At 36.2% G+C, this 27,142-nt stretch overlaps 1 long non-coding RNA gene across 1 annotated transcript in view; it reads left to right on the top strand.

Annotated features, from left to right (window-relative positions):
- Positions 1–1,729: 1,729 nt before the first annotated feature.
- LOC120227196 overlaps positions 1,730–27,142 on the top strand; it is a 50,537-nt gene continuing 25,124 nt past the window's right edge. Inside the window, exons 1-2 of the long non-coding RNA XR_005527202.1 lie at positions 1,730–1,793; positions 12,560–12,610. This is a non-coding gene — a long non-coding RNA (uncharacterized LOC120227196). The remainder of the gene's footprint in view (positions 1,794–12,559; positions 12,611–27,142) is intronic.

Below are 27,142 nucleotides of genomic sequence, written 5' to 3'. Positions count from 1 at the left end.
ATATTCCTGTCTCCTCATTTTGTAAAACTTTGAGTGTTTCCATGTATTAGGAAATCAACTACGTCTCCTGATCTTGAAAGTAGTGGCCTTCTGAAGAAGTGTTCCTGGGGTGCCTTGTAGTGCAATGTCTTCTGTTCATCTGAACCAAGACACTTTATAGATGTGTCATATGTGGGTTGCATGTGCCTTACTTTTCTGGCTGAGTCTTGTCTGCCTTCAGTCCAATCAGCTGCAATGGCCTACTTTACCTGTTGTGGGCAGGGTTTGGTCCCAGGGCTTTTAAGGACCCAGTCTGCAGCCACCATGGACTTACGGGTTGAGCAGTATCAGCATTTAGATTGGATTCCTGCCCCTTAGTACATTTCCTGGGGCTGTGATAATACCAAACCACAGGACTTTCTCTCTCCCTATGCTGTGTCCTGAGAGGTTTTCATTGGTGGGATGGTCCTATAGGCAAACAATACCCCACCCCCAATTTATGGTACATGCAATGACCCCCAAATTGCAGAGCTATTCTCCCTATTCTATTCCTTGAGAGGTTTTTGTTGGCAGGTGGTACAGAAAGTCAGATTACTTACCTGCCCCCAGACAATCTGTTTGGGCTACAGATGCAGTGTCTGACAGGGCACTCTGTCTGCACTGCTGTTGCCCTTCTGTGTGTCATTTTTCCCTCTGCCCAAAGCAGGAATCACTCTGGAGTGCTGGCAGTCCTGGCTAAGGCTGCTTGCAGGATGAGATGGTACAGAAGCTACTTCGAAGGAACTCCTTCCTGGGGACGGGGGATGAGGGAGATTGGGGCAAATCTGCAGGAAAATGTGGGGTCAGGGTTTGTGGTGTTAGCAAGCTAGGTGGAAGATGCTTGTGCAGGTTCCTGCAGGTGTCTAGCTACCATGGGAGGTTAGAAGGAAGAAATGATGCCCACCAGATCCTTTGTTCTTGGAAAACTCTCTCCTAAAGAACCCTGCCTGTTCAGTGCACTTCTGAGGTTGGTAAATAAGTCTTCATGTATCTTAAATCTGTAATACTTGTTATGTCTCTTTTCATGTGATTTAATTCTTCTGTGTGTACTTGAAGAAATGTGCATTCTATTTTTCTTGGATGGAATGTTTTATATGTGTATCTTTTAGAACCTTGTATTCTGTGAGGTATGCCTCAAGTGAAAAAAATGTTGAAAAAAATAATGTTGAAAAATGACTTTAACTGAGTGTACACATTTAAAATATAGCATAACAGAGGGGGAATGGGTGAAATAAATGAAGCGAGTAAGAGTATACTTTTCATAAAGAGCACTGGGTAATAATGATAGAATTACTATATTGTACACTTGAAACTAATACAACACTGTATGCCTTCTGGAATTAAAATTTAAAACCTAATATACATATACATATGTGTGTGTGTGTATAATGAGGAAATGTCCTACTATTTGTGACAACGTGGATGGATTTTGAAGACATTCTGCTAAGTCAGAGAAAGACAAACACTGGATGATCTCACTTGTGGAATCTAATAAAAAACTAAAACAAGACAAATTCATTAAAAAAAATAGATCAGACCTGTGGCTGTCGGAGGTGGGGGGAGGGATAATCAAATACATGCTAGGAATGTAATGTACAGCATGATGATTGTACTTAATACAGCTGTCTGACTAGAGGAAAGTTTTTAAGACAGTAGATCCTAAGTCTTATAAGAAGGAGAAATTGTTTTCTGTTTTTTTTTTTTGTTTTTTAGTTCTATCTCAAAGAGATGACGGATGAAACTAAACCTGTTGAGATAATAATTTCACAATACAGGTAAAGCCATCATGTTGTGCACTTTATAAAGTAATATATATCAATTATTTCTCAACAAATTTGGGAAAAAATAATTCCCTCCCCCACCCAAAGAAAAAGAAGGTAGCATGCTAAGCTGATATCTGGAGGCTGACAAAGTTAGCTGCCTGAATGGGAATTCTACTCAGAGGTTTTTCTAAAAGGAAAGAAATGTGATGTGATAGTTAGAAGACTATAGCTGAATACAGGTTAAGGCTTTTAGAAATATATTATTTGCTTGTCCCATCCCCCCCCCATCTTAAGATGATCAATGTTTGAAGATCTTTATAGGCTGAGGAGAAAATCCAATAGAATTAAATGATCTGGGGAATGGGAAAAAAAAAACCCTTCATGTATACCCCAGGTGCTTTTGAAACTGCTGCTTCTATACTGTATCTCCGAGGGGTTGTTTGTTATACTGGCTCTTTAAGGGCAATTTCAATTTGTTATTGCTTTCAGTGCTCCCAGAGCCAAGCCCACTGATTTTTCAAGTACTGGAATTAAGCCTTGCTAGTTTTTGAAAAAGCCATATATTATAAGGACTTGCCTTCACAGGGCAGGTCCCCCATGCTCAGGATACCTGGTTGGGTTCTGCAATTCTACCCTCTGCTTGCTTATGGTGCCCCTTCTGTTTGTGGTTACTCTCACTAGGAGTTTGGTTCTCTAACTCCTAGTTAGAGAGTCTGCCCCCTCTCCTCCTGTTCTTCACGTGGCTATACTCTAGTTGTGTCTGTGGTATAAGGTGAACCTAAGATCCTCCTTCCCCACCATTTTCTCAGTGGCTCAGTTGGTTGGGTGTCTAACTTGATTTTGGTTCACATCCTAGGGTCATGGGATCAAACCCCGGGTCAGGCTCTGTGCAGAGTGTGGAGCCTGCTTAAAGTCTGTCTATCTTTTCTCCCACTGCCTGTCTCCCTCATGTGTTCTCATTCCCTCTCTAAAATAAAATTAAAAAATACATAGAAAAATAGAAAAAAAAGAAACATTTTCTTATAGACCTTCAAGCAGCTGATCAATGCAAGTGCATAACTTGTGTATGACTTTGCTAAAAGCCAAATCATAGCAAAATTGTACTTTTGTATAAATGTACAAATTTACTAACAAAATTTCATATTGTCCCTTTTAACTTTAGGTTTTTCTTAATATTTTTTATCAAAACATTGTAATTTTATTATCAAAAATCATAGAGAGCTGTGTGAGGCTAAATAAGAACTTTCTGTTATACACAGAGGGGTCCACTCTGGGCTCACATAGGGTCCATGTTTACTCATCAAGCTGCTGTTGAGACCAATGTATAATTTAGAAGGGAGGGAAAAGAGATTAGAGGCAATGAGTACTTTGCCTTTGCTCAATAGCATTGATCAAATAATCTGTCTGTGCCTATATAACATGCCTGAGAAAATAGTGTAGTTTTATTAGTGGTAACTTTCCAGAATCAATAACTTTTCTAATGAATATAAAAGCCTGGGTGCCTTGGAGTCCAAATTCATGCAATTGGATTGCTTGTTGTAATCAAGCAGTGGCATTAACGTTCTGATGTGATAAAATAAGTGTTTAGTAATTTAGTCCTCAACAGCTTCTGGCATTTCAACTCTTTGTTGGCATATAAAGCAGAAATTTCTCCTGTAGTAAAAAGTAATTTATTGACTTTTTTTTTTTTATCACCTGTGATGAATAGGTTATTGGACTTGTAAGCGTTTCTATTCAGACATTGTGGGACAGAAGTTGGCTGGCACCAACCTTAGCAAATTGAAATTCAATCTAGATCAATAAGGCGTTTTATTTAATTTGCTTCTCGAATAGAAATAATCATCACAGTTTCTAATAAGCATGTCTAATTTCAATTTTCACACTATGTATTTATTCTGTATAATCAAGCATAACTGCTGGCCTTGTTCTTCTGAGTTGACAAATGGATTCCATAGATGTGCACTTAGCAGGTAACTATATAGGAGGAGGTAGGGAAAGAGTATGCCTAGACACAATAATGAAAATTTGATAAATGCCTACCTAGAACTTGTAAATATTCCTAAGACTTTAATTGTATTTATTGATCGTCTACCTTGGTAACAACAACAACAAAATGTATGAATAAGGATATGTAATTTTCTTTACATAGCAACTAGCTTGTCTTTATGAAATATTTCCAAACTGAGGAAAATCTAAAAGCCTATGGATTAGATTAACTAATTCCTGGCTAAAATATCCTAACAGGCTATCAGCATTGAAGTGGTTAAATAAGTGTCACCTTGTGCTTTGTAACAATGCCTCGACATAACTGGTTTAATACAACAACCATTTATTTAGCTCACTATTCTATAGGTAGGGAACTTGAGCTAGACTCTGCTGGAAGGTTCTCGTCTCAGGTACAGTCATCTGAGCATGTCAGCATGAGGGTCAGCTGAGACAGCCTGGCCTCTCAGATAGTGAGTTGGTGGATGACTGTTAGTTGGGTGTCTGGCATACTCCAGAGGCCTCGTCTGGACTTAGCTGCTTGGTGGTCTCAGCACACTAATAAACAAGCATTAATGCACAAGCACTTCTACAGCTTCTGCACTCGTCTTATTTGCATATATCCTATTTACTAAAGTAATCAGTTACCCAATCACAGAGAAGGGGTGGTTAATGAGAAGGCACTACTGGGACACATGGATACAGGGAGGTGTGAACATACTGGAGCCTTGCCTGAAGCACTAGCGTGGGTCCTCGTTTCTTTAGCACTCCTTATCAATAGCTTGATGCATCACTTTCTCATTCCTACTGAGCTAAGCTGTATTTTTAAAGATTTTTTTGCCTAAGAGTTACTAATCTCGGAATATGGAGTAGTCTCCTAAACATCAGTTCAAAATCAAAAGAGATGGCAGGTGCCATTTCTTCCCCCCAAGACAATCTAGACAGCTAGACACTTGCAGAAACCAGTGTGAACATTCTCCATCTATCTTGCTGCAACACATGCCCCACTAGGGCATTCTCCTTTAGATCTGCCTCACCCAACCTACCCTGCTTGGTAGGCAGCTGCTGCTCCAACACACTCTGCAAGCAGCTCCAGCTTTGCCCACTCCAAAGTAACTCCTGCCCTGGTAAGAGGAGAAGGTGACAACAAACTAATGGGCTGGCAGTTTCAGCAGTCAAACCTTATAGCCAGCAGTGCAGAGAAAACACCCTACCAATCAGTTCAATTGTAACATCAGCAAATGGACTGGCAAAAGGCATCTGGTCTGACTGCTGGCCTCACCCACCAAGGAAAGCCTCTCCAGAAACCGGGCACAGGAGAACACGCTGCAGACCAGTCCTACTGCACACGCAGTAGAGGAGGCGGCAGGTATCTGGTCGGATTGCTGACATTACCCAACTACTAGCCCATGACAGCCCCAGGCAGATCTCATTTTCAGCGCAGAGACAAAAGCCTCCTGGTATACCAAGAACAGGCAAAGTGGGCCAATTGGCACCAACCGGGCTGAAGGCAAATGAGGTTCAACCACAGACAACCAACATAGGACATATGCTTGAAGTGCCCGATTCTGATGAACAGGAGACACTGTGTGATAAAGAACCACAGGAACACTTTTTCATGAAACCACTACTATCAAAATCAGGAGATTAAACTGATTTTCCTACCACAAAGAAGCACATACAGAGAGTTATACAAAATGGGGAGACAGAAGAATATCCCAAAATGAAAGAACAGGGCAAAATAAAGCAAAAGAGCTTTGAAACAGAGATAAGCAATAATGCCTGATAAAGATACTCACCAGACTTGAGAAACCAGTGGAGGATCTCAGTGTGATATTCAACAAAGAGATGGAAAATATAAATAAAAGAACCTACCTAGACTGAAAAACTCTATAACTAAAATAAAAAATGTACTAAAAGGAATCAACAGCAGATTAGAGGACACAGAATAATGGGTCAGCAAGCTGGAAGAGTATGGAAAGCAATCAAGGTGAACAAAAAAAAAAAAAAGAAAAATTAAAAATGACAATAGGTTAAGAGGAACTCAATTATATCATCAGGCACAGCAACATTCACATTATAAGGAGTCCCAAAAGGAGAAGAAAGAGAATAGGGGGCAGAAAATTATTTGACGGAAGAACAGCTGAAAACTTCCCTAAAGAAAGAGATGTCTATCCAGGAAGCACATAGATCCCCCAACAAAATTAATTAAAGCAGGTTCATATCAAGACTTACAATAATTAAAATGGCAAAACGTAGTGATGAAGAATCATGTATTAGGGAAACTGGATGAGTCTATCACTTGATTTTTCAGCAGGAACTTCACAGGCCAGAAGGGAGTGGCAAGATACTTTCACAGTGCTGAAAGGGAAGAACAAAATAAACAAACAAAAAAAGAAACTTGCAACAAAGAATGCTCTATCCAGGAAAGCTACCATTAGAATGGAAAGAGAAGGAATGAGTTTCCCAGACATATGAAAGTTAAAGGAGTTCATCATCACTACACCAACCTTACGAGAAATGTTAAAGAAATTTCTTCAGTGCAATTAAAGGTCATAATCAAGCAGAAAATTAGGAAAAGAAAATATTAGGAATGGAAAAAAAAATTACAGGTGAATATAAACATAATGAAAAAAACTGATTAATCACTTATAAAACCAGTACAAAGATTAGAGCACAAAAGCAGTAAAATCAATTATATATATATTAAAAAAAAAGGGATTCACAAAATAACAAGACATAAGATATGATATATACATAAAATGTAGGGTGTAAGGAGTAAAAATTCTGTGCTTTTAGAATGGATTCAAACTTAAGCCACTATCAACTTAATATATATTGCCATATGCCTAAGATTTATTTATGAGCCTAATGATAACCACAAATCAAAAAGCCATAATAGATATGCAAAAAATAAAGTGAATAATATCCAATCATCATTAAAGAAAGTAGTCAAACCACAAGGGAAGAGAGCAAGAGAAGAAAGGCACAAACAGGAAATGGGAATTTGTTTTATGGTTGGTTTTCTATCAATAATTACTTTGAATATAAATGGATTGAATGCTCCATGAGAAAACATAGGGTGACTGAATAGAAAAAAAAAAAAAAAACATACAAGAGCTATTTATAAGCTGGCTACAAGATACTCACTTCAGACCTAAAGACATACACAGATAAAAAGTAAAGGGGGGCAAAACATTTACCATGCAAATGAAGGTAAAAAGTAAGCTGGGGTAGCAATACTTGATTGAACAAAACAGACTGTGAAACAAACAGTATAACAGCAGTGAACGACGCTACATAATGATAAAAGGAACAACTCAACAAGACAGTGAAATATATACTTTGCAAGTATATAATCTTGAAACATTCCCTAGAATAGACTTCGTTAGGTCACAAAATAGTCTCAATATATTCAAAAACATTGAAATAGTATCATGCATGTTTTCAGACCACAATAGTATGAAACTAGAAATTAATCTCAAAAAATTTGTAAAGAACACAAATATGTGGAAACTAAGTAATATGCTACTAAACAATAAATGGGCCAACCAAGAAATCAGAGAGTAAATCTAAAAACACACTAAGCCAAACAAAAATGAAAACAATGGTCCAAAACCTTTGAGATCCAACAAAAGCTATTTCTAAGATTATAACAATATTGGCCAGCCTCAAGATGCAAGAAAAATCTCAGACAACCTAAATTTAAACCTGAAGGGTCTAGAAAAAAAATAAAAAAGAAACAACCCCTAAAGCCAGAAGAAGGAAGAGAATAATAAAGAAAAGAGTAGAACAGATTAATGAAACAAGGAGCTGGTTCTTTGAAAAGATCAGTAAAACTGAGACTTTGGCCACAACAACAACAACAAAACAAGAAAGAAGACTCAAATAAAATCAGAAATGAAGGAGAAGAAATAACACCACAGAAATAAAATATATCACAGGATTACAAAAGAATACTATAAAAAATTATAAGCCAAGAAATTGGACAACTTAGAAGAAATGGATAAATTCCTAGAAATGTATCTTCCAAAACTGAATCAGGAAAAAAATAGAAAATATGAACAGACCAATTACTAGCAATGAATGTAAAAACTCCCAACCCGCAGAAGATCAGGATCAAGTTTCACAGGTGATCTCTACCAAAATTTCAAGAAGAGTTAACACCTATTCTCAAACTATCCCAAAAGACAGGAGAGGATGGAAAACTTTGAAGCTCATTCTATGAGGCTAGCATTACTGTCATGCCAAAACAAGATAAAGACATTACAAAAAAGAAAACTAGAGAATAATATCTCTAATGAACACAGATGCAAAAATCCTCAGCAAAACAAACCCATTCATCACCATCAAGTGGGATTTATTCCAGAGATGCAAAGATAGTTCAATATTTGCAAATCAATCAGTGTACACATCACATTAAAAATAGAAAGGATAAAAACTAGATAATCATATCAGTAGGTGGAGAGATATCATTTGACAAAGTATAACACTCATTCATGATAAAAATTCTCAACAAAGTAGGCATAAAGAAAACATACCTCAACATTGTAAAGACTATGTATGAAGAACCCCAGGCTAACATTGTACTCCATGGTGACAAACTTCTTGAGAACGTTTCCCCTAAGATCAGGAAAGACCAGATGTCCACTCTCTCCACTCTCATTCCAGAGCACTGAAAGTCTTAGCCACAGCAATCAAAGAGAAGTAATTAGAATCCAAATTACTTTTTCACAATTTGCAGATGACAGGACACTGTTTGTAGAAAACACTATGTACTCCATCAAAAAGCTACTAGAACTGATAAATGAATTCAGTTAGGTCACATGTTACAAAATAAATATACAGAAATCAGTTGTATTTCTACACACTAATGAAAAAGTGCTGGAAAGAGAAATTTAAAAATTCCACTTATAATTGCCCCAGAAAGAAAAAAAAACTAGGAATAAACTTAACCAAGGAGGTGTATACTAGACCTGTATGTTAAAATCTATTAAACACTGATGAAAGAAACTGATGATGGTACAGTCAAATGGAAAGATATCTCATACTAATGGACTGGAAGAACCAATATTTTTAAAATGTCCATACAACCAAAAGCAATCCACAGATTTAGTGCCATTCTTATCAAAGTACCAACAACATCTTTCACAAAACTAGAACAAATAATCCTACAGCTGGTATGCAAAAGACCCAAAAGCAAAAGCAATCTTGAGAAAGAACAAAGCTGGAAGTATCCCAGATATCAAGATAAATTACAAAACTAAAGTAATCCAAACAGTATGGTACTGGCACAAAAGAGACATACTGATCAATGTGTTATAATAGACAGTCCAGAAATAAATCCAAATTATATGGTCAATTAATGTAAGACAAAGGAGGTAATGATATAAAATCGGAAAAAGGCTCTTCAACAAATGATGATGAGAAAACTGGACAGCATACATAAAACAATGAAATTGGACCACTCTTACACCACACACTAAAATAAACTCAACATAGATTAAAGACCTAAGTATGAGATGTAAAACCATTAAATTCCTGTAAAAAACACAGGCAGTGGTTTATTTGACATGAACCATACAAATAATTTTCTAGATATGTCTCTTCAGACAAGGGAAACAAAAGCAAAATTAAACTAGTGGGACTACACTGAAATAAAACCCTACACACAGCAGAGGACACCAACAAACAAAAAGTCAACTTATTGAATGGGAGAAGATATTTTCAAATGGTATATCTGATAAGGAGCTATTTTTCAAAATCTATCAAGAACTCCTACAACTCAACACCAAAAATACAATCCAAATAAAAATTCAGAGGACCTGAATGAAATTTTTCAAAAGATGATGTACAGATGGCCGAGAGACATGTTAAAAGATACTCAATGTTATTCATCATCAGGGAAATTAAAATCAAAACAACAATGAGTTATCACCTCATACTTCTCAAAATGGCTAAAATAAAAAACACAAGATATAACAAGTGTGATAAGGATGTGAAGAAAAACAAACCATTGTGCACTGTCAGTGGGAATGCAAATTGGTACAGCCTCTGTGGAAAACAGTATGAAGGTCCTCAAAAATTAAAAATAGAATTGCCAAATGATCCAGTAATTCCACTACTGGGTATCTGCCTCTAAAAACAAAAACACTAATCCAAAAAGATAAATGCACCCCAATGTTTAATGCAGCATTATTTACAATAGCCAATATGGAAGCAACCCAAGTGTCCATCCATAAATGGATAAAGAAGCTGTGGTATAAATATATATATAATGAAATATTACACAACCACAAAAACTAGGGTTGCCAGAGGGCAGGGAGAAGGGTGGTTAAAATAGATAAGGGGATTAAGAGTATACTTACTGTGATGAGCACTAAGTAATGTGGAGAATTGTAGAATCATTATACACTTGAAACTAATATAATACTGTATGTTAATTATATTTCATTTAAAATAATCCTCTTACCCAATTCTTAAAAACAAAATAAAAGTCTTAATGAAAATAAGGTATTTTATGACTTTGCTGTAACTTAAAAGTTTGAAAACATTCCTAATACATTATTTTTTAATTTATTTTACAGCTATTTAAGTCCAGATATGTTACTGTCCAAGATTATTTAAAATGTTGTTAAATATATTCACAACACTCTAAAATATTTTAATTGAGCACTCTATTTGAAATTTAAATCTGAAATGTGTAACCCCTATCATCCTTACCTTTTACTATATTCTTCCAGTAACACTCATACCCCTCTAAAATTCTCTATAATTCACTTTATACTGTGTTTTGTGCTTTCCCCGTATTGCAGTATATGTTGCTTATATATCCCAAAGTCTGAAATGTGCTATCCCATGACATATGCTTAATAAAAATTTAGGCGATGAACTGCATCACTGACTTCTGCCAGGGGACCATATATAAAGCAGGTGGACTCACTACTTATTCTGAGGTTTAATTTCTATTGGATAGAGTCATGCTTGGTGACTCAGGAGCTCATGTTAACAGCTCCTTACGAAATACACACAGAGATAATTAAACAGTACTATGACAAAAGAAGTTGAAGGCACATGTGAATGTGTATGAATATATATACATATGTGTGTGTGTGTGTGTGTGTATTTATATGAGTGTGTGTGTATACATCTGTGTATATGTGAAGAAAACATGTTTATAGAGGAATTTCATTTTCCTATTACTGTTTTATAGTTCATTTTATACACCCAATAATGTCCTATTCATAAGAGAACATTAAAATAATTTAAATGTCTAATCTGGTTGAAACTGAAATTAGATCTGATAGTTTCAAGAGTCCTTGTGTTTTCTTTTACTTATTAAATTCCATATGTGAGTGAAATCATATGGTATTTGTCTTTATCTAACTTACCTTGCTTAGTATTAAACTCCCTAGATCCATCTATGCTGTTGCAATGGCAAGAATCCATTCTTTTTTGTGGCTGAATAATATTCCACTGTATGCGTGTATCTCTGTGTGTGTACACACACACACACACACATCTTTATCTATTCATATATTGATGGGCACTTGTACATCACTTGGCTCTTGTAAATAATGTTGCAATATTGTTTCAAAGCAAACAAGACTCTTAACCACAGAGAACAAATGGATGGTTACCAGAAGGGAGATGGATGAAACAGATGAAGGAGATTAAGGGTACATTCATCATGATGAGCAGTGAGTAATACAGAAAATTGCTGAATCACTATATTGTATACCCGAAGCAAATATAACACTGTATGTTAACTATACTGGAATTAAAATAAAAATTAAAGAAGAGTCTTTGTCAACATTCTGGGATGACATCTTAGTTTCTAGTCATGTAGCATAGTGATTAAATGCATAAATTCTAGTTCTAAATGGCATAGGGTATAATTCTTGTTTCTCCTCTTTATCGTGTGATCTAAGGCAAGTCTGCTCGTTATAAAAAATGTCTTCCTGGGCACCTGGGTGGTTCAGTCTGTTGAGCATCCGACTTCACCTCAGGTCATGATCTTGCAATTCAGACTCTGTGCTGACAGCTCCCCCACTCACACTCAATCTCTCCCTCAAAAACAAATAAAAACATTGAAAAAAATGTCCACCCCAAGTTCATAATATTTTTTTGAAGATTAAATGGGTACTTCTGTATAAAGTGTTTAAAGCAGTTTCTATACATATCCATGATGAAAGCTTGGAAGGTAATGTAGACATTCCCTTCAGGGTCAACAGATTCTCTTTTTACCTATGTGGTCATCTCACATGATGCTGAAACCCTAAAGAACAAATGCTCAGAAGTGTTAAATCTACTGATTCGCCTCTGCTCTTTGCATTCCCTCAGCTTACCTGACCCTCCTCTTGCTCACGTTTACATGGGCTGGTGTGTCAGGAAGACATATAGAGACACATGCTTGCCTGACGTCTTTCTTCCTTCCATCTCACTTCCTATTTCTCTCCTCTCCTCCATCCTCCAAGGTTAGAAAGGAGTTTGGTTTTCCCTAGTCTTCATGATCATATCTTCCTCCTAGGTAAAGACAACAAACCTAAGACTTGATTATCATAGTGGAAAATGCTTTTCTGTACTGAGCAGTAAACTCTATTTTCTCCATGACTGCAATCATGCAGAATTACACTTAGCCAAAGGAGAACTAAAGTATAAAAAATTCTTTCTCATAGAGTTCAGGTTGCAAGTCTTGTTTTGCTGCAAAATCTTGTTTTGAATGTGAGAAGTTAAATTATATCTAACTTTTTAATTTGGCATGCCTTCTGTAATAAATCATGATCTCTCTTTAGGCTGACTGATCCCTTGGGGTAATTGGAAAGGAAGCACATATTACTGTAATGGTACGTAGGCTCTTTTTTTTGTATTATGTTTTTTTAAAACCAAAACAACTGTTTCAAAGAATTAAAAATTTTGACAGGAGAGTTAACATTATAATAAAAGTTTATGCTGTATTTGAAGGCAATTAATAACCTTATTAAAAACCTTGTTCTACATTATTGAATAATTAGGAGGCTAATATTAGATAAGGACTGTAAACCACTTAACATAAGGACGGGTACTTGATAAGAATGCAATAAGTCATCATGATTTTTGTTATACCATTTCTATTTGCAATAAATTAGTGGCACCTTTTCCTCCTTACCTTTCAAAACAGGATAAATAATTGATACAGCTTGGATGGGGATGAAATTATATGAAGGGCTAATTGTTAGTTTCATTATTTTATTTTACATGAAGTTTTATTCATTGTGGGCATTCAATTTCCTTTTTCATCTTTTGGACAAGGTTTCTCTTGGTTGTACTTGGTTGTTAGTAAAATATTTATTATATCTACTATAGTAAAATTATTTTCACACTATTTTCACTGCCTCTTTTATAATTAACAAATTATTAAATGCTTTCCTCCTCTTTATATAATTTTTGTTATGCCAAACTATTTACATATGGTAACTTAAACTGAATTGGTACCAATCAAGTCACTATTTGTAAAGTCATCTTCTACATGGCCTAGGTTTAATTAGTATTTTAAGCCACTTTACAACCTTTACAACCTTTAGTTGACTATATTCTATTCAATAAACTATAAAATAGAAGTTGTCCTTCATCTCTAAGACCTGTATACTTCCATTTTCTGAGACCAGTTTCTTGATGTCATTAGATCACCTATACCATGTAACTTTCCTTAGGACTGACTTTCTTAGATTCTTTGATTATGATTTTTGCATTGGCTCACCTATACTCAATATTTATTTTTCAAAAATTATACCATATGTCAAGCCCTGTGCTAGGCACAAGATTAGACCAGTGAACAAATTACACATAAAAGCTTCCCTCAGAGCCTAGTCTTTTTGAGAATGTGTACAGTTACAAGCAATGTTGTACATGCTATGACAATAAAGTACAAACTGCTATTGGATACTATGGGCACACACATTAAAGGGCTTCTTAGCTTATACTTAAGGATAAGGAAACTTCCATATTACTCAAAATGAAGACCTAAAGGATGAATAGAAATGGCCCAAGTGAAGCACTGATTATGGGTAGAAGGGAAGAATATTCTAGACTAAAGTCTTTGATACAAGAAATAACATGAAGTAATCAGGGTGACTAAAACCTATGTGTGTATGTGTTATGAGTTTGAAACTAGAATAAGGGTAAACAGGAAAGCTTGTAGAGGTCCAGGGTAATGAATCTACAGAAACAATACATAACATTTAGGATTTTATTTGAATTTTATGAATTTTTACTTATTTTTCAGAATCAGCTACTTTAAAAATACCTAATTTGGAAGGAAAGAAATATACATATTTATGTATGTATGTGTGCTTGTATAAACACAGGTATACTCAGTTTCTTCAGTTACACTGGATAGTTTGGGAAGGGTATAAATCTTCAAAAGAAAAAAATTAAGACAAATCACACACATAAATCTAGAATATAATACAAAACATGACCCTACTTTTCCCCTCAAGAAGACTGTTTGCCCAAAGGGAATAGTCCCCCATGAATGAGCAAGGGGAGTCATGTCCATGGGACGTTGCCACTGTTCCCTGCCATTCTCTGACCAGCTCTTTTCTACCCCCTCTATCTTCCCCTTAATTATTTCTACTCCTCTGCTCACCATGAAAGGACATATACTTCCTACTAATGTAATAGAAATCCCAGTTAAATTTGGTAAATATGAGACCAGAGGGGTCCTCTCATCATTGGTAGAGTCCAGAGAAAGAGCAGCCCTTATGGGACCCCAAATGACCCAGAAATCACAAAGTAAGATGTCTGTATGCTATTTCGAAGCTCTCCCACCCAAAGCTCATGGAGCTCTGTACCTGGTGGTCTAAGGCCTCTAGAGGACTGACTAAACAGCCAAATACTTCTTTTTACCAACAAGGGATGAAGAAACAGCTGAAGGAGAGATACCGGCAGAGAAGAGAGGATTCAGTGGTAGCCGGGGAATCCAAACAAGAAGATGCACAGCTGTGCAGACAATAATGTGCAGGGATGGTCATGACCAAGGACAGGAGGTTCCTTTACATCACAGACTTGACTTAGAGAATGCTTCCAAGAATCTAGATTCAACCCTAGAGAAAAAGGGTAGCCCCAAGTGTAAGAAGAAACTCTTAATGAATGAATATAAGTTTCTACTACCTAAGGAAATGAGATTCTCAAAATATAAATTACATACAGCTATAGAAGAAATAGACACCTTTTCACCCATAACATTTGTCTTGGGAATTATGTATGCTATTACCACGAAGCCTTAGCTGGCCCCTTCACTCTTTTTAACAAAGATCCCTTCCTATTGAAGGAAAAAGGGAATAAAGATTATTAAAGACATGCATAAATATTCTCCTGCCACATAGACAATTTTGATTAATGGGAGTGACTATTTTTTGTGACAATTATTGCATATGTTTTTGAATAAAAAAGCATATCTTGACTACTCTGATGTTAGAAAAAATATATGTATCACATGACCCCACACACATTTTCTTAACTCACACGAGGACAGAATAAAAGTGCCTGTGAATAAACTTACTGTTTTACCAATGATTAAAAAAAACTATTGAGAAAAATTAAGACCCTCCATATTATTTTAATTTCTGCTAATTATTTGGATTTCACCATTGGATCTGTTTCTATATTAAACTTGAGGCCAAAAAGTCATCCTTACTTCTGACAGCTTTTTCTATAATTTCTTTATTGTTTTCAAGGATATTTTTTACATATGTTAACAGAATCTGAGTGAAAGTATTGATGTATTTTTATGAAATATTCAAGCTCAATATACATTAAACTATTTTAATTAAATATCTGCAGAGAATATTTAAATGATACTTGGTTTAATAAAGATTGATTTTAACAAAACATTATATGTTAGAAGTTGAAAGACAATTCTAATGTCTTTTCTTAAAGGCAATTAAATCGAATAGCACATTTTTCTGAAAGAAAACAATGGCAAAATTGAATTAACTGTGAAAATGGCAAGCCTCCTGAAATTAATATTATGGAGAGTCACATAGTAAGAAACAAGAAAATACACAGTGGTTATTATACATGTACAAATTATGATACAGAATTGTGTTCAGTTTCCTAATTCAAATTATGTTCAATTTCCTGTTCCTTATTTGTTTCCACTTCTGGATAGAAACAGTGGAGTACATCACAGGTATAAGCTAAATTTGTTTTGCCAGTGATGCTTGGCAAACAATTGCCTTAGTGATCATTGTGGTTGATCAATTTAATTAGGTGTCAGAATCAATGCACCACAGGTGAATGAGGTGAATTGCAACCATGCAAATCTGACTTTTTTATCTAAGACAAAGAAACACTGAACTTGGTTTCATTGGTTTAGCTTTCCATGATTTAAAAAGACCATCAGAGGGCTTGTCTTTATTTAAAATATATAGTTCTGCAGTGCCTACAGATTGTAAATGACATCTGAAGCTTTTAAAGATTTAAAGTCTTGAATGATTAGGTGTATAATTCAAGCCCATGTGGACCCTTCCTCAAGAGAACCCCTCAGAGCTGAGTGAAGGAGTTCTGTAAGGAATACAAGAGGGTTCTATAATAGGTGAGTGATATTTGCCAGCACGATTAAGCTGGTATGGTACAGAGAAGTTAGAGCCTGGAAATATAATGAATGGACTCCAGGTACAACCTATCTAATATAAGCACACAGTTCCAGATAGCACCAGGGTCAGTAAGTCAAACTGATTAATGGGTGTCAGCAGCTCAGAAGCAGAGGCAGCTCAAAGATAATAAATCTTACACTCTAGCCAAGATCTAGCCAGCAGTTTTGAAGAAGATGAGGAGGCAAATACGTGGCACAATGACCACAACTGTGAAAAATATGACTATCTAGACTTGTCTGGACAGACAAGTTGGACAAGTCTGTGTATTCTAGGTACAAGTAAACAAAATATCCAAGACCCCTAAGAGAAATCAGGAAAACATTTAATGAAAACACAGAACATAGCAAGTGTTCAACTTGATAAAGACAATTTAGGTTCTTAAGTAAATGTATTTTCCCTTTTAAATATATATATATATATTTATAAATATATATTTATATATATACATATTTTAAAACACAGATGTACCAAAGACAAATATAAGGACTTGACAAAAAATAGTATTGGTTAATCTGATTCCAGAGTACAGACTTTTCTGAGAAACTAAAACAAAATTTAAAAAATAGTATTTTTGAAAAGGTATTACTATCTTAAAATACCAAATACAGATTACATCCTGAAAGGAAATGAGTTATATGTGTTTCAATCTTGAGGAAGAAAAAAATTTTCAGAAATGAGAGTCTTTATTGACAAATGACATATCTAATGTTCAATTAAACATATACAACACACATACACATCGACTAATTGCTTTTATTTCTATCTTTGAAACTCCAAATACTATGATGATCATGATGATCCATTTGGGAAAAGATCATCTTAAATTTTATTACATTCTGAACAGGGATTTATAGATTTCACTTAGTGTCCTAGATACTGAAATTAGAAGATGTAACCTTTTAGTGAAATATGATCTGGTTGATAGGCCAGAACCCACTATCCAGCACTAAACTGAAAAACATCAAGATTGTATACAAGGACTTCTGGGAAGAGGATGGAGTAGGATGATCCTAAGTTCATCTCATCTCACAGACACACCCTGTGAGACTAACCAGAAAATGATCTGAAGACTGGCAGAACAGACTTTCCACAGTTAACCACAGAGACAAGACCACATTGAAAATAGTAGGAGGGACAGAGTCAGTCAGGAACCAAACTCCCAGCGAGACCTCAAATGGGAGGGACACCACAAGCATGGCAAGGGAAGGGAGCAGACCCCACACCAGGCTGATATCCCTGGCACAGAGATTCTGCTCTGGGAAGATGAGTCTCCATAACATCTAGTTTGAAAATCATCAGGGATTAACTTCATGAGTTTTGACAATTATTGGAGCTTAATGCCAGGCACTTTAAAAATCTGTGGGCTTAGCACTGGAAGGGTCAGAGGGCATTAAGAAACAGTCCACTGTTAAAGACTCAGCATAACAAACAACCCCCTGGAAGATACGGCATCGAAGCATCAGTTTGAGAAAAGCACTTGGGGTAAACGTGAAGGAGGTTTATCTACCAATCTTAGAACACATGCTGACGATCATGGATCTTTACAAAACTTGTTTAAGAAGAAAGAGCTGGGAGGCATGTCTCCCCCACCCCCAGCCTAGATGGCTGGACACCTGAAGGAACCAGTGTAAATACCCTCCACCTGACTCGCTAACACTGTGCACACCACCCCTGCATCCTTCTTCAGATCTACTCCATCCAACCTAGTCCACTTGGCAGAAGTCACTCCAAAGTGGCTTATGCCCAGTCTCCTCCTGCAAGCAGCCCAGCAGGAACTGCTACCACTCTAGTGACTCCTGCCCCAGAGAGAGGGAAAGATAATCACACACACCAGTGCAACTGAAGCCCCAACAGACAGAGTGGAGGTAGGCATCTGGTCTGACTGCTGGTCCCACCCACTCTCAGGGGGAAGCAGGGAGAGAAAGCCTGAAGGGCAGCGTGACTGAATCTCTAGCAGAAAATCAGGGTGCAGGATCTGGCCTGACTGCTGGCTCCACCCACAAACCAACAACAACCTCCTCTCAGGAGACAGGGCAGGGAGAGCACCAATAGTTTGGTATGACTGCAGCCTGGCCAGATTGGCCTGGGGCTGGCCTCTGCTGTGAGTGCGGACACTACCTACTGTAATACGACAGCAGCCCCAGACTGGCCCCTAACAGCAGAGGGACCAAACCCTGCTCAGTGCACCAGCAACAAACAAAGTGGGCCATTCCAGGCTACAGGACTAAAGACAAACATGACTCAACAACAACAATCGGCTGCACACAACACACACAGCAGACATAGCTGAAGGGTGTGGTTCTGGTGAACGGGGGCATGATGCTGTAGAGCATCACAAGACTTCTTCATAAACCAATACTTAACAAGATCAAGAGATGTAGCTGACTTTCCTATACATAAAAACAGAGTTAGATAAAAAGAGGAGAGAGACGAATATGTTCCCAGTGAAAGAAAAGGATAAAAGCACAGCAAAAATGTTAAATCAAACAGAAAAGAAAGCAATATGCCTGGTAAATAATTCAAAGTAATCATCATAAAGACACTCAATGGATGCTCAATGGATAAAAGAGTTAAGGATCTCAGTGAGATTTTCAGCAAAGAGATGCAAATATAGAAAAAATCAGAGATGAATACCTCAATATTAGAAAAGTAAAAAAAAATACTAAAGGGAATCAATAGCAAATTAGAGGAGGCAGAAGAACTTATCAGTGAGTTGTAAGACAGAGCAATGGAAAATAAGAAGGCTGAACAGCAAAAAGAAAAAAGAATAGTAACAAGTGAGAACAGGTTAAGGGAAGTCAGCAACATCATCGAACCTAATAATATTTGCTTTACAGGGATTCTAGAAGACAGAGAGAAGGGCATAAAATTGTCTAAAGAAATAATCACTGAAAACTTCTAATCTGGGCAAGCAAACAGACATCCAGATGCAGAAAGCAAAGGGAATCCCCAACAAAATCAACCCAAGGAGTTCCACAGCAAAATACATAATAATTACATAATATTTTAATTAAAATGGCAAAACATAATGATAAAGATAGAACTTGAAAAGCAGCAAGAGAAAAGTTACATAGCCCCAATAAGGCTCTGAGCTGATTTCACAGCAGACACTTTGCAGGCCAGAAGGCAGTGGCATGATATATTCATAATATGAGAAGTCAAAAACAAAACCAAAAAGTCTGCAACCAAGAATATTCTACCCATCAAGGTTATCATTCAGAAGAGGAGAAATCAAGAATTTACCAAACAAAAGTTGAGAGTTTGTCACCACTACACCAGCCTTACAAGAAATGATTAAATGGAATTCTTTCAGTGGAAAGAACCATAATCAAGAGTAAGAAAATTATGAAAAGGAAACATTTGAAAGGTAATTTCAAAAATAACAAATAGGTACATTAGTCGTTTATACACCCAGTACAAAGATTCAAAAGAAGTAAAATCGATTATGTCCATAAAAATCAGTTAAGGGATTTATAAACTAAAAGGATATAAAGAATGAAAAATACATAAAATGTCAGGGGAGAATAAAAATTTAGTGTTTTTAGAATGGGGTTCAAATTTAAGGGACTATTAATATAGACAGCTATATGCATAACGTGTTATATATGAACCACAAATAAAAAACCTGTAATAGATACACAAAAAATAAAGAGAAAAAAAGTCCTGGCAGAGCACTAAAAAAAGTGCTCTCTTTCCACCAAGGAAGAGAGTAAGAGAAGAAAGGAGCGAGAGGAACTACAAAAACAACCATAACATAAATTACAAAAAAGCAGTAAGCCCATACCTATCAATCATTACTCTGAATGTAAATGGACTAAATGCTCCAGTCAAAAGACATAGGGTGACTGACTGGATTAAAAAAAAACAAAAAAACAAAAAAACAAAAAAAAACAAGGCTCATCTATATGCTGACTACGAGTCTCAAATCAGACCTAAAGACACATGCAACCTGAAAATGAAGGGGTGGAAAAACATTTACCGTGCAAATGGAAATAAAAGGAAAGCTAGAATAGCAATACTTGTGTGAGACAAAATAGAATTTAAAAAAGACACTGTAACAAGAAACAAAGAAAAACAGTAGGTAATGATAAAGGTAACAAGCCATGAAGAAGATATAACAATTATAAATATTTATGCACCCTGTATGGGAGTGCCTCAATATATAGGGCAACCATTAATAGATATAAAGGAAGAAATTCACAGTTATGCAGTAATAGCAGACTGTCACATCCCCCATTTACATCAATGGATATATCATCCAAACAGAAAATCCACAAGGAAACTTGTTTTGAATGACACATTGAACCAGATGGACCTAACAAATATATTCAGAACATTCCATCCCAAACCAGCAGAGTGCATATTCTTTTCAAGTGTACATGAAACATTCTCCAGAGTAGATCACATGGCAGGCCACAAAATAAGACTCAGTAAATTTAAAAAGACTGAAATCATATCATGCATCTTTTCAAACCTCAACAGTATGAAACTAGAAATCAATCACAAGAAAAAATCTGGAAAGAACCCAAGTATGGGGAGGCTACATAGCATACTACTAAATAATAAATGTGTCAGGTAAGAAATCAAAGAAGAAATTAAAAAAAAAAATACATGGAGACAAATGAAAATAAAAACACAATGGTCCAAAATCTTTGGGATGCAGCAAAATCTGTTTTAAGAAGGATGATTATAGCAATACAGGACCACCTCATAAGTAAGAAAAATATCAAATAAATAACCTAACCAAATACCTAAAAGAGCTATAAAAAGAAAAAGAAAACATAGCCCAAAGCTAGTAGAAGAAATGACATAATAAAGATTAGACAAAAATAAATGAAATAGAGAGGGGAAAAAACAAAAACAGAATAGGACAGATCAATGAAACCAGGAGTTAGTTCTTTTAAAAGAACAACAAAATTGAGAAACCTTTAGCAAAAAAAAGGAGGACTCAAACTTGGATAAGAAATACAAAAGATTTTAAGGGAATAATATGAAATATTATATGCCAACAAATTGGACAACCTAGAAGAAATACATAAACTCCTTGAAACACACAACCTTCCAAAACTGAATTTGGAAGAAATAGAAAATGTGAACAGACCAATTACTGGCAGTGAAATTGAATCAGTAATCAACAAACTCATAATACAAATGTTCAGTACGAGAGAGCTTCACAGGTAAATTCTACCAAACATTTAAAGAAGAAGTAAAACCTAATCTTCTCAAACATTTCCAAAAAATACAAGAGGTAGGAAAGATTTCAAATTCATTCTATGAGGCCAGCATTACCTTGATCCTAAAACCACATACATATACTACAAAAAAAGATTACAGGCCATCATCTCTGATAAACATAGATGCAAAATTCCTCAACAAAATATTAGCAAACTGAATCTAACAGCATATTTAAAAAAATCCTTCCCACATCAAGTGGGATTCATTCCAGGGATACAAGGATGCTTCAATATTCACAAATCAATCAGCTTGATACATCACGTTAACAAGAGAAGAGATAAAAACCATATGATCATCTCAATAGATGCAGAGAAAGCATTTGACAAAGTATGCCATTCATTTATGATAAAAACTATCAATAAAGTAGGTTTAGAGGGAATATACCTCAACATAACAAATACCATGTATGAAAAACCCACAGCCTACACCGTACTCAATGGTAAAAACGCCAAGAACTTTTCCTCTAAAATCAGGAAAAGCACAAAGATGTCCACTCTCACCACTTTTATTCAGCAGAGTAATAGAAGTCCTAGCTGTAGCAATCAGATAAGAAAAATAAAATGAAATAAAAGGTATCCAAATTAGTAAGGAAGAAGTAAAACTTCTTAGCAAAAAGAAAAATTTAGAAAACAATCTCATTTACAACTGCACCCAAAATAATAAAGTACTTGAGAATAAACTTAACAAGGAGGTGAAAGACCTGTACTCTGAAAACTACGAAACACTGATGAAGGAAAGAGAAGATGATACTAACAAATGGCAAGTTCCCATGGATTGAAAGAACAGATATTTGTAAAATGTCCACATTGCCCAAGGCAATCTACAGATTGTGTGCTTTACTCATTGAAATACCAACAATATTTTTCACAGAACTAGAATAATTCTAAAATTTGTATGAAATCATAAAATACCAGTCAAATGAATCTTGAAAAAGAACAACAAAGCTAGAGGTATCACAATACCAGATTTCAAGATAAATTACTAAATTGTTGTAGTCAAAATAGTATAGTACTAGCACAAAAACAGACATAATAATCAAAGGAACAGAATAAGGAGCCCCAGAATAACTCACACTTATATGGTCAATTAATAACAAAGGAGACAAACTGTACAATGGAGAAAAAGGCATTCTCTTCAACAAAGGTGCTGGGAAAGGTGAATTACCAAAGCAAAGGAATTAAATTGTACCACTTTATTATATCATACACAATAAACTCAATACAGATTAAAGACCTAAATGTGAGATGTGAAACCATATAACTCCTAAAAGAAAACATAGGCAGTTATTTCTATGACGTGGGCCATAGTAACATTTTCCTAAATATGTCTCCTCAGACAAGGGAAACAAATGCAAAATTAAACTATCAGGACTATACCCAAATAAAAAGCTTATGCACAGCAAAGGAAACCATCCACTACATAACAAGGTAACCTACTGAATGGGAAAAGACATTTGCAAATGATATATCCAATAAGAGGTTAAGATCCAAAATATGTAAAGAAATTATATAACTCAATACCAAAAATAAAGCCAAATAATAGATTTAAAAATGGGCAGAGGACCTGAAAAAATATCTCCCCAAAGAAGACATACAGATGGCCAACGGACCCATGAATAAATGCTCAACATCACTAATCGTCAGGGAAATGCATCAAAATAACGAGATACTCCCTCACTGTCAGAAGGTTCCTTAAAAAATTAAAAATAAAATCACCACATGTTCCAGTAGTTCCACTACTGAATATTTAATCAAAGAAAACAAAAACACTAATCCAAAAAGATATATGAACTCCTATGTATTTGCAGCATTATTTATAATAGCCAAGATGTGAAAGTAACTCGACTGTCCATATATATATATGTATATATATATACACACACACACACACACACATATATATGATTAAAGAAGATGTGGAATGGTGGCTCAGTCGATTAAGCATCTGACTCGTGATTTCAGCTCAGGTCACCATCTCACACATTGTGAGATCAAGCCCTGTGTCGGGCTCTGCGCTAACAGCTCCAGAGCCTGCTTGGGACTCTCTTTCTGTCTCTCTGCCCCTGCCCTGCTTGTGCACTCTCTCTTCCTTCCTAAATAAATAAATAAACATTAAAAAATGTTAAAGAAGATGTGGTATAGATATATACAATGGATTGTTTAGCCATAAAGAAGAATGACACCATGTCATTTTGAACAACATGGATGGACCCAGAGGGTATAATGCTGAGTAAAAGAAGTCAGAGAAACACAAATACCATATAATTTCACTCATCTGTGGAATTTAAGATACAAAATGAAAAGAAAAGAAAAAAAATAAACAACGAAAATCCCAGACAATTAAAAGCAGAACAAACCCGGTAGTAGCAAGATGAGAGATGGATGAGGTGATGGGTGAAAAAGATAAAGGAGATCAAGAGTATACTTACCTAGATGGGCATGTGCAATGTATAGAAGAATTGTTGAATCATTGGATTGTAAGTCTGTAACTAACACTGTATGTTAATTACACTTCAGTTAAAAAGAAAGATTTTATATGAGGATTGATATCTGGGAACACAGGAAAACAGGAAGCCCTGATTTCTGGCAAATCTCTAGCCCCCTCCTAGCCTTACTAGACTTATCAGTGTATTACTTGGTTATTTGGAGCTATAGATGAGGGAAGATTTGTGGGCTCTCCCCTCAGGGAGAGTAAAGTGGAAAAATAAAGGAGCTAATTCTTTTTAAAACTATGAACTGTTTCTTCTTTCTGAAGAGCCAGAACAAATGAAAAATATCTAAGCAGGGTTCGGGCAGTCCTGAAATCTTTTTTCAGTGCTTTAGGGAAGTGTTATCAGACTAAATATAGGAAAGCAGTCCTGAATTATAGAGCATATAATCCCAGAATATCCTAGAAAACTTCAATACATACATAAATGATAAAATGCTCACTATTTATGGAGTGCTTCTTATCTTTCAGGGACTTTAAGTACATGGCCTCATTTAATCCTTTCAACAACACTTGGAGATAGGATCCATGTCCTACAGATAAAGAAGTAAAGACAGTTTCCTACTTTATCACAGCTGGTGAGAGATGGGGCCCATATTTAATCCTACAACAATCTGATTTCAAAAAATATGCCTCAGTTAAGTTCCTCCTAATCCTTCTATACGTGCAAACATATGATATTTGTCCTTCTCTGCCTGACTTATTTCTCTCAGCTTAACACCCTCAAGGTCCATCCATGTTGCTACACATGGCCAGATTGCATTGTTTCTCATTGCCATGTAGTATTCCATGGTATAGATAAACCACATCTTTTTTTTTTTTTTTTTAAAGAGAGAGAGAGAGACAGCGTGAGCAGGGGAGGGTCAGAGAGAGAGGGAGTCACAGACTGAAACAGGCTCCAGGCTCTGAACTGGCGGTCAGCACAGAGCCCGACGCGGGACTCGAACCCACGAACCATGAGATCATGACCTAAGCGAAAGTCGGATGCTTAACCGACTAAGCCACCCAGGTGCCCCGATAAACCACATCTTCTTGATCCATTAGTTCATTGATGGACACAGGCTCTTTCCATGTTTTAACTATTGTGGAGAGTGCTGCTATGAACATTGGGGTACATGTGCTCCTATGCATCAGCATTTCTGTATCCCTTGGGTACATTCCTAGCAGTGCTATTGCTGGATCATAGGGGAGTTCTATTGTTAGTTTCCTGAGGAACCTCCACACTGTTTTCCAGAGGGGCTGCACCAGTTTGCATTCCCACCAACAGTGTAGGAGGGTGCCTGTTTCTCCACATCCTCGCCAGCATCTAGAGTTCTCTGTTTTGCTCATTTTAGCCACTCTGACTGAGGACCATGGGGGAGAAGAAGGGGGGAAATGGTGGGGGTAAGGGAGAGAGGCAAACCATGAGAGACTCTTGAATGCTGACAAAAACTGAGGAGTGGGGGGGGGGGGGGGGGGGATGGGCATGGAGGAGGGCACTTGTGGGGATGAGCACTGGGTGTTATATGGAAACCAATTTGACAATAAACTATTTGTAAAAAAATAAAAATAAATAAAATACTACAAAAAAAAAATATGCTCTTTCTACAACATATCATCTCCCCAAGAAATCCTCTAGGCTATTTATGGTGAGGGAAATACACTCTAATTAAAAGCAATATTTCCAGCTAAATATTAGCTAATATAAAGCACCCAGAACTAATATTTTAAAATCAAACTAGAGAAAAATTATTTCTGTACTTTAAGACCTCCCATTCCCTTTCACCTTTAAAATAGTTAGAAGACACGGACAACCAAAGAAGAGAAAACTACTCTTTTTAAACTTCTTTAAATAATTTTTTAATGTTTATTTATTTTTGAGAGAGAGAGATGGTGGAGGGACAGAGAGAGAGAGAGAGGGAGACACAGAATCTGAAGCAGGCTCCAGGCTCTGAGCTATCAGTACAGAGCCTGATGCGGGGCTTGAATCCATAAACCACGAGATCATGACCTGAGCCGAAGTCGGATATTTAACCAACTGAGCCACCCAGGCACCCCGAGAAAACCACTCTTTTGCTGACCTCACTGAAATTCAAATCAAGAGCTGCAGGCAGTATTCTGACATGGCAGAGGTAGATGTCATCAGACACAGAAAGATTCCAAAATGCCTTCCAGGATTGAGTGCTCACTACAAAAAGCAGATAGAAGGTATGCTTTGAGCAAGGACTTGATTTTGTGACCAAAACAATTTACATTGGAATTGCCCATGCCAGACAAAATGAGCACAAATGGAGGGCTAGCAGAAGCATTATGTAAGGTTAATAACCTTAATTTGGGATGGCCCTAAAAAGAGAAGGTGAACACACAGAATGAAGATGACAGTGGGGAGAATAGTACTGGAGGCTAACACCTGAAGAAATGGTGGTTTTAGAGTTGGATTTCATTAATTGAAAACAATAAAATGAGGCAGTGAAACAAATGCTTTGGGAGGAATGGACAAACTGGTAATGGGTAAATCTCAAAATCTTAATAAACTGAGTTTATTAGATTAAGAGAAGAGTATATAAAAGTAACTGAACTCTACAAGTTTGTAATTTTTTTTGCTAAAGGTATCTATTCTACAATATATCATCTGCAAAATATCATATCTACCAGTGGAAATATGTTAATTATTGATTCATTTAAAAAAGCATGGTTAAATCTTTCAAACATAGTTTAATGTTAAAATTTAGTTTGAATACTAAAATGAAAGGTCATTATTACTACTCTGAAACTAGAAAACTTAAACTGTGCATCTTAGTGCACACACACACACGTTATAAATAACAAAAGTATTAAAGAGCCTCTAGAAAAAGGATGGAAAAAAAGGGAAAATTTTATATGAAATTTTGTTTGAACTATCCCTGCTCAGATTCTATTTAACTATTGTAGTTTGGGTACATAGGTTATCTGCTCTCCCTCAAGAAAACCAACTAACAGGAGAGCAAGGAAATTAAATACGTATAAATCCACAAGCACAAAAAAGAATGGAGAAGTGGT

This window comes from Hyaena hyaena, unplaced genomic scaffold (assembly GCF_003009895.1).
Source record: "Hyaena hyaena isolate Hyena2069 unplaced genomic scaffold, ASM300989v1 scaffold_2069, whole genome shotgun sequence".
Classification (NCBI taxonomy): Eukaryota; Metazoa; Chordata; class Mammalia; order Carnivora; family Hyaenidae; genus Hyaena; species Hyaena hyaena.
The sequence above is the reverse complement of the archived record's forward strand: the minus strand, read 5'-3'. Positions and strand labels throughout refer to the sequence as shown.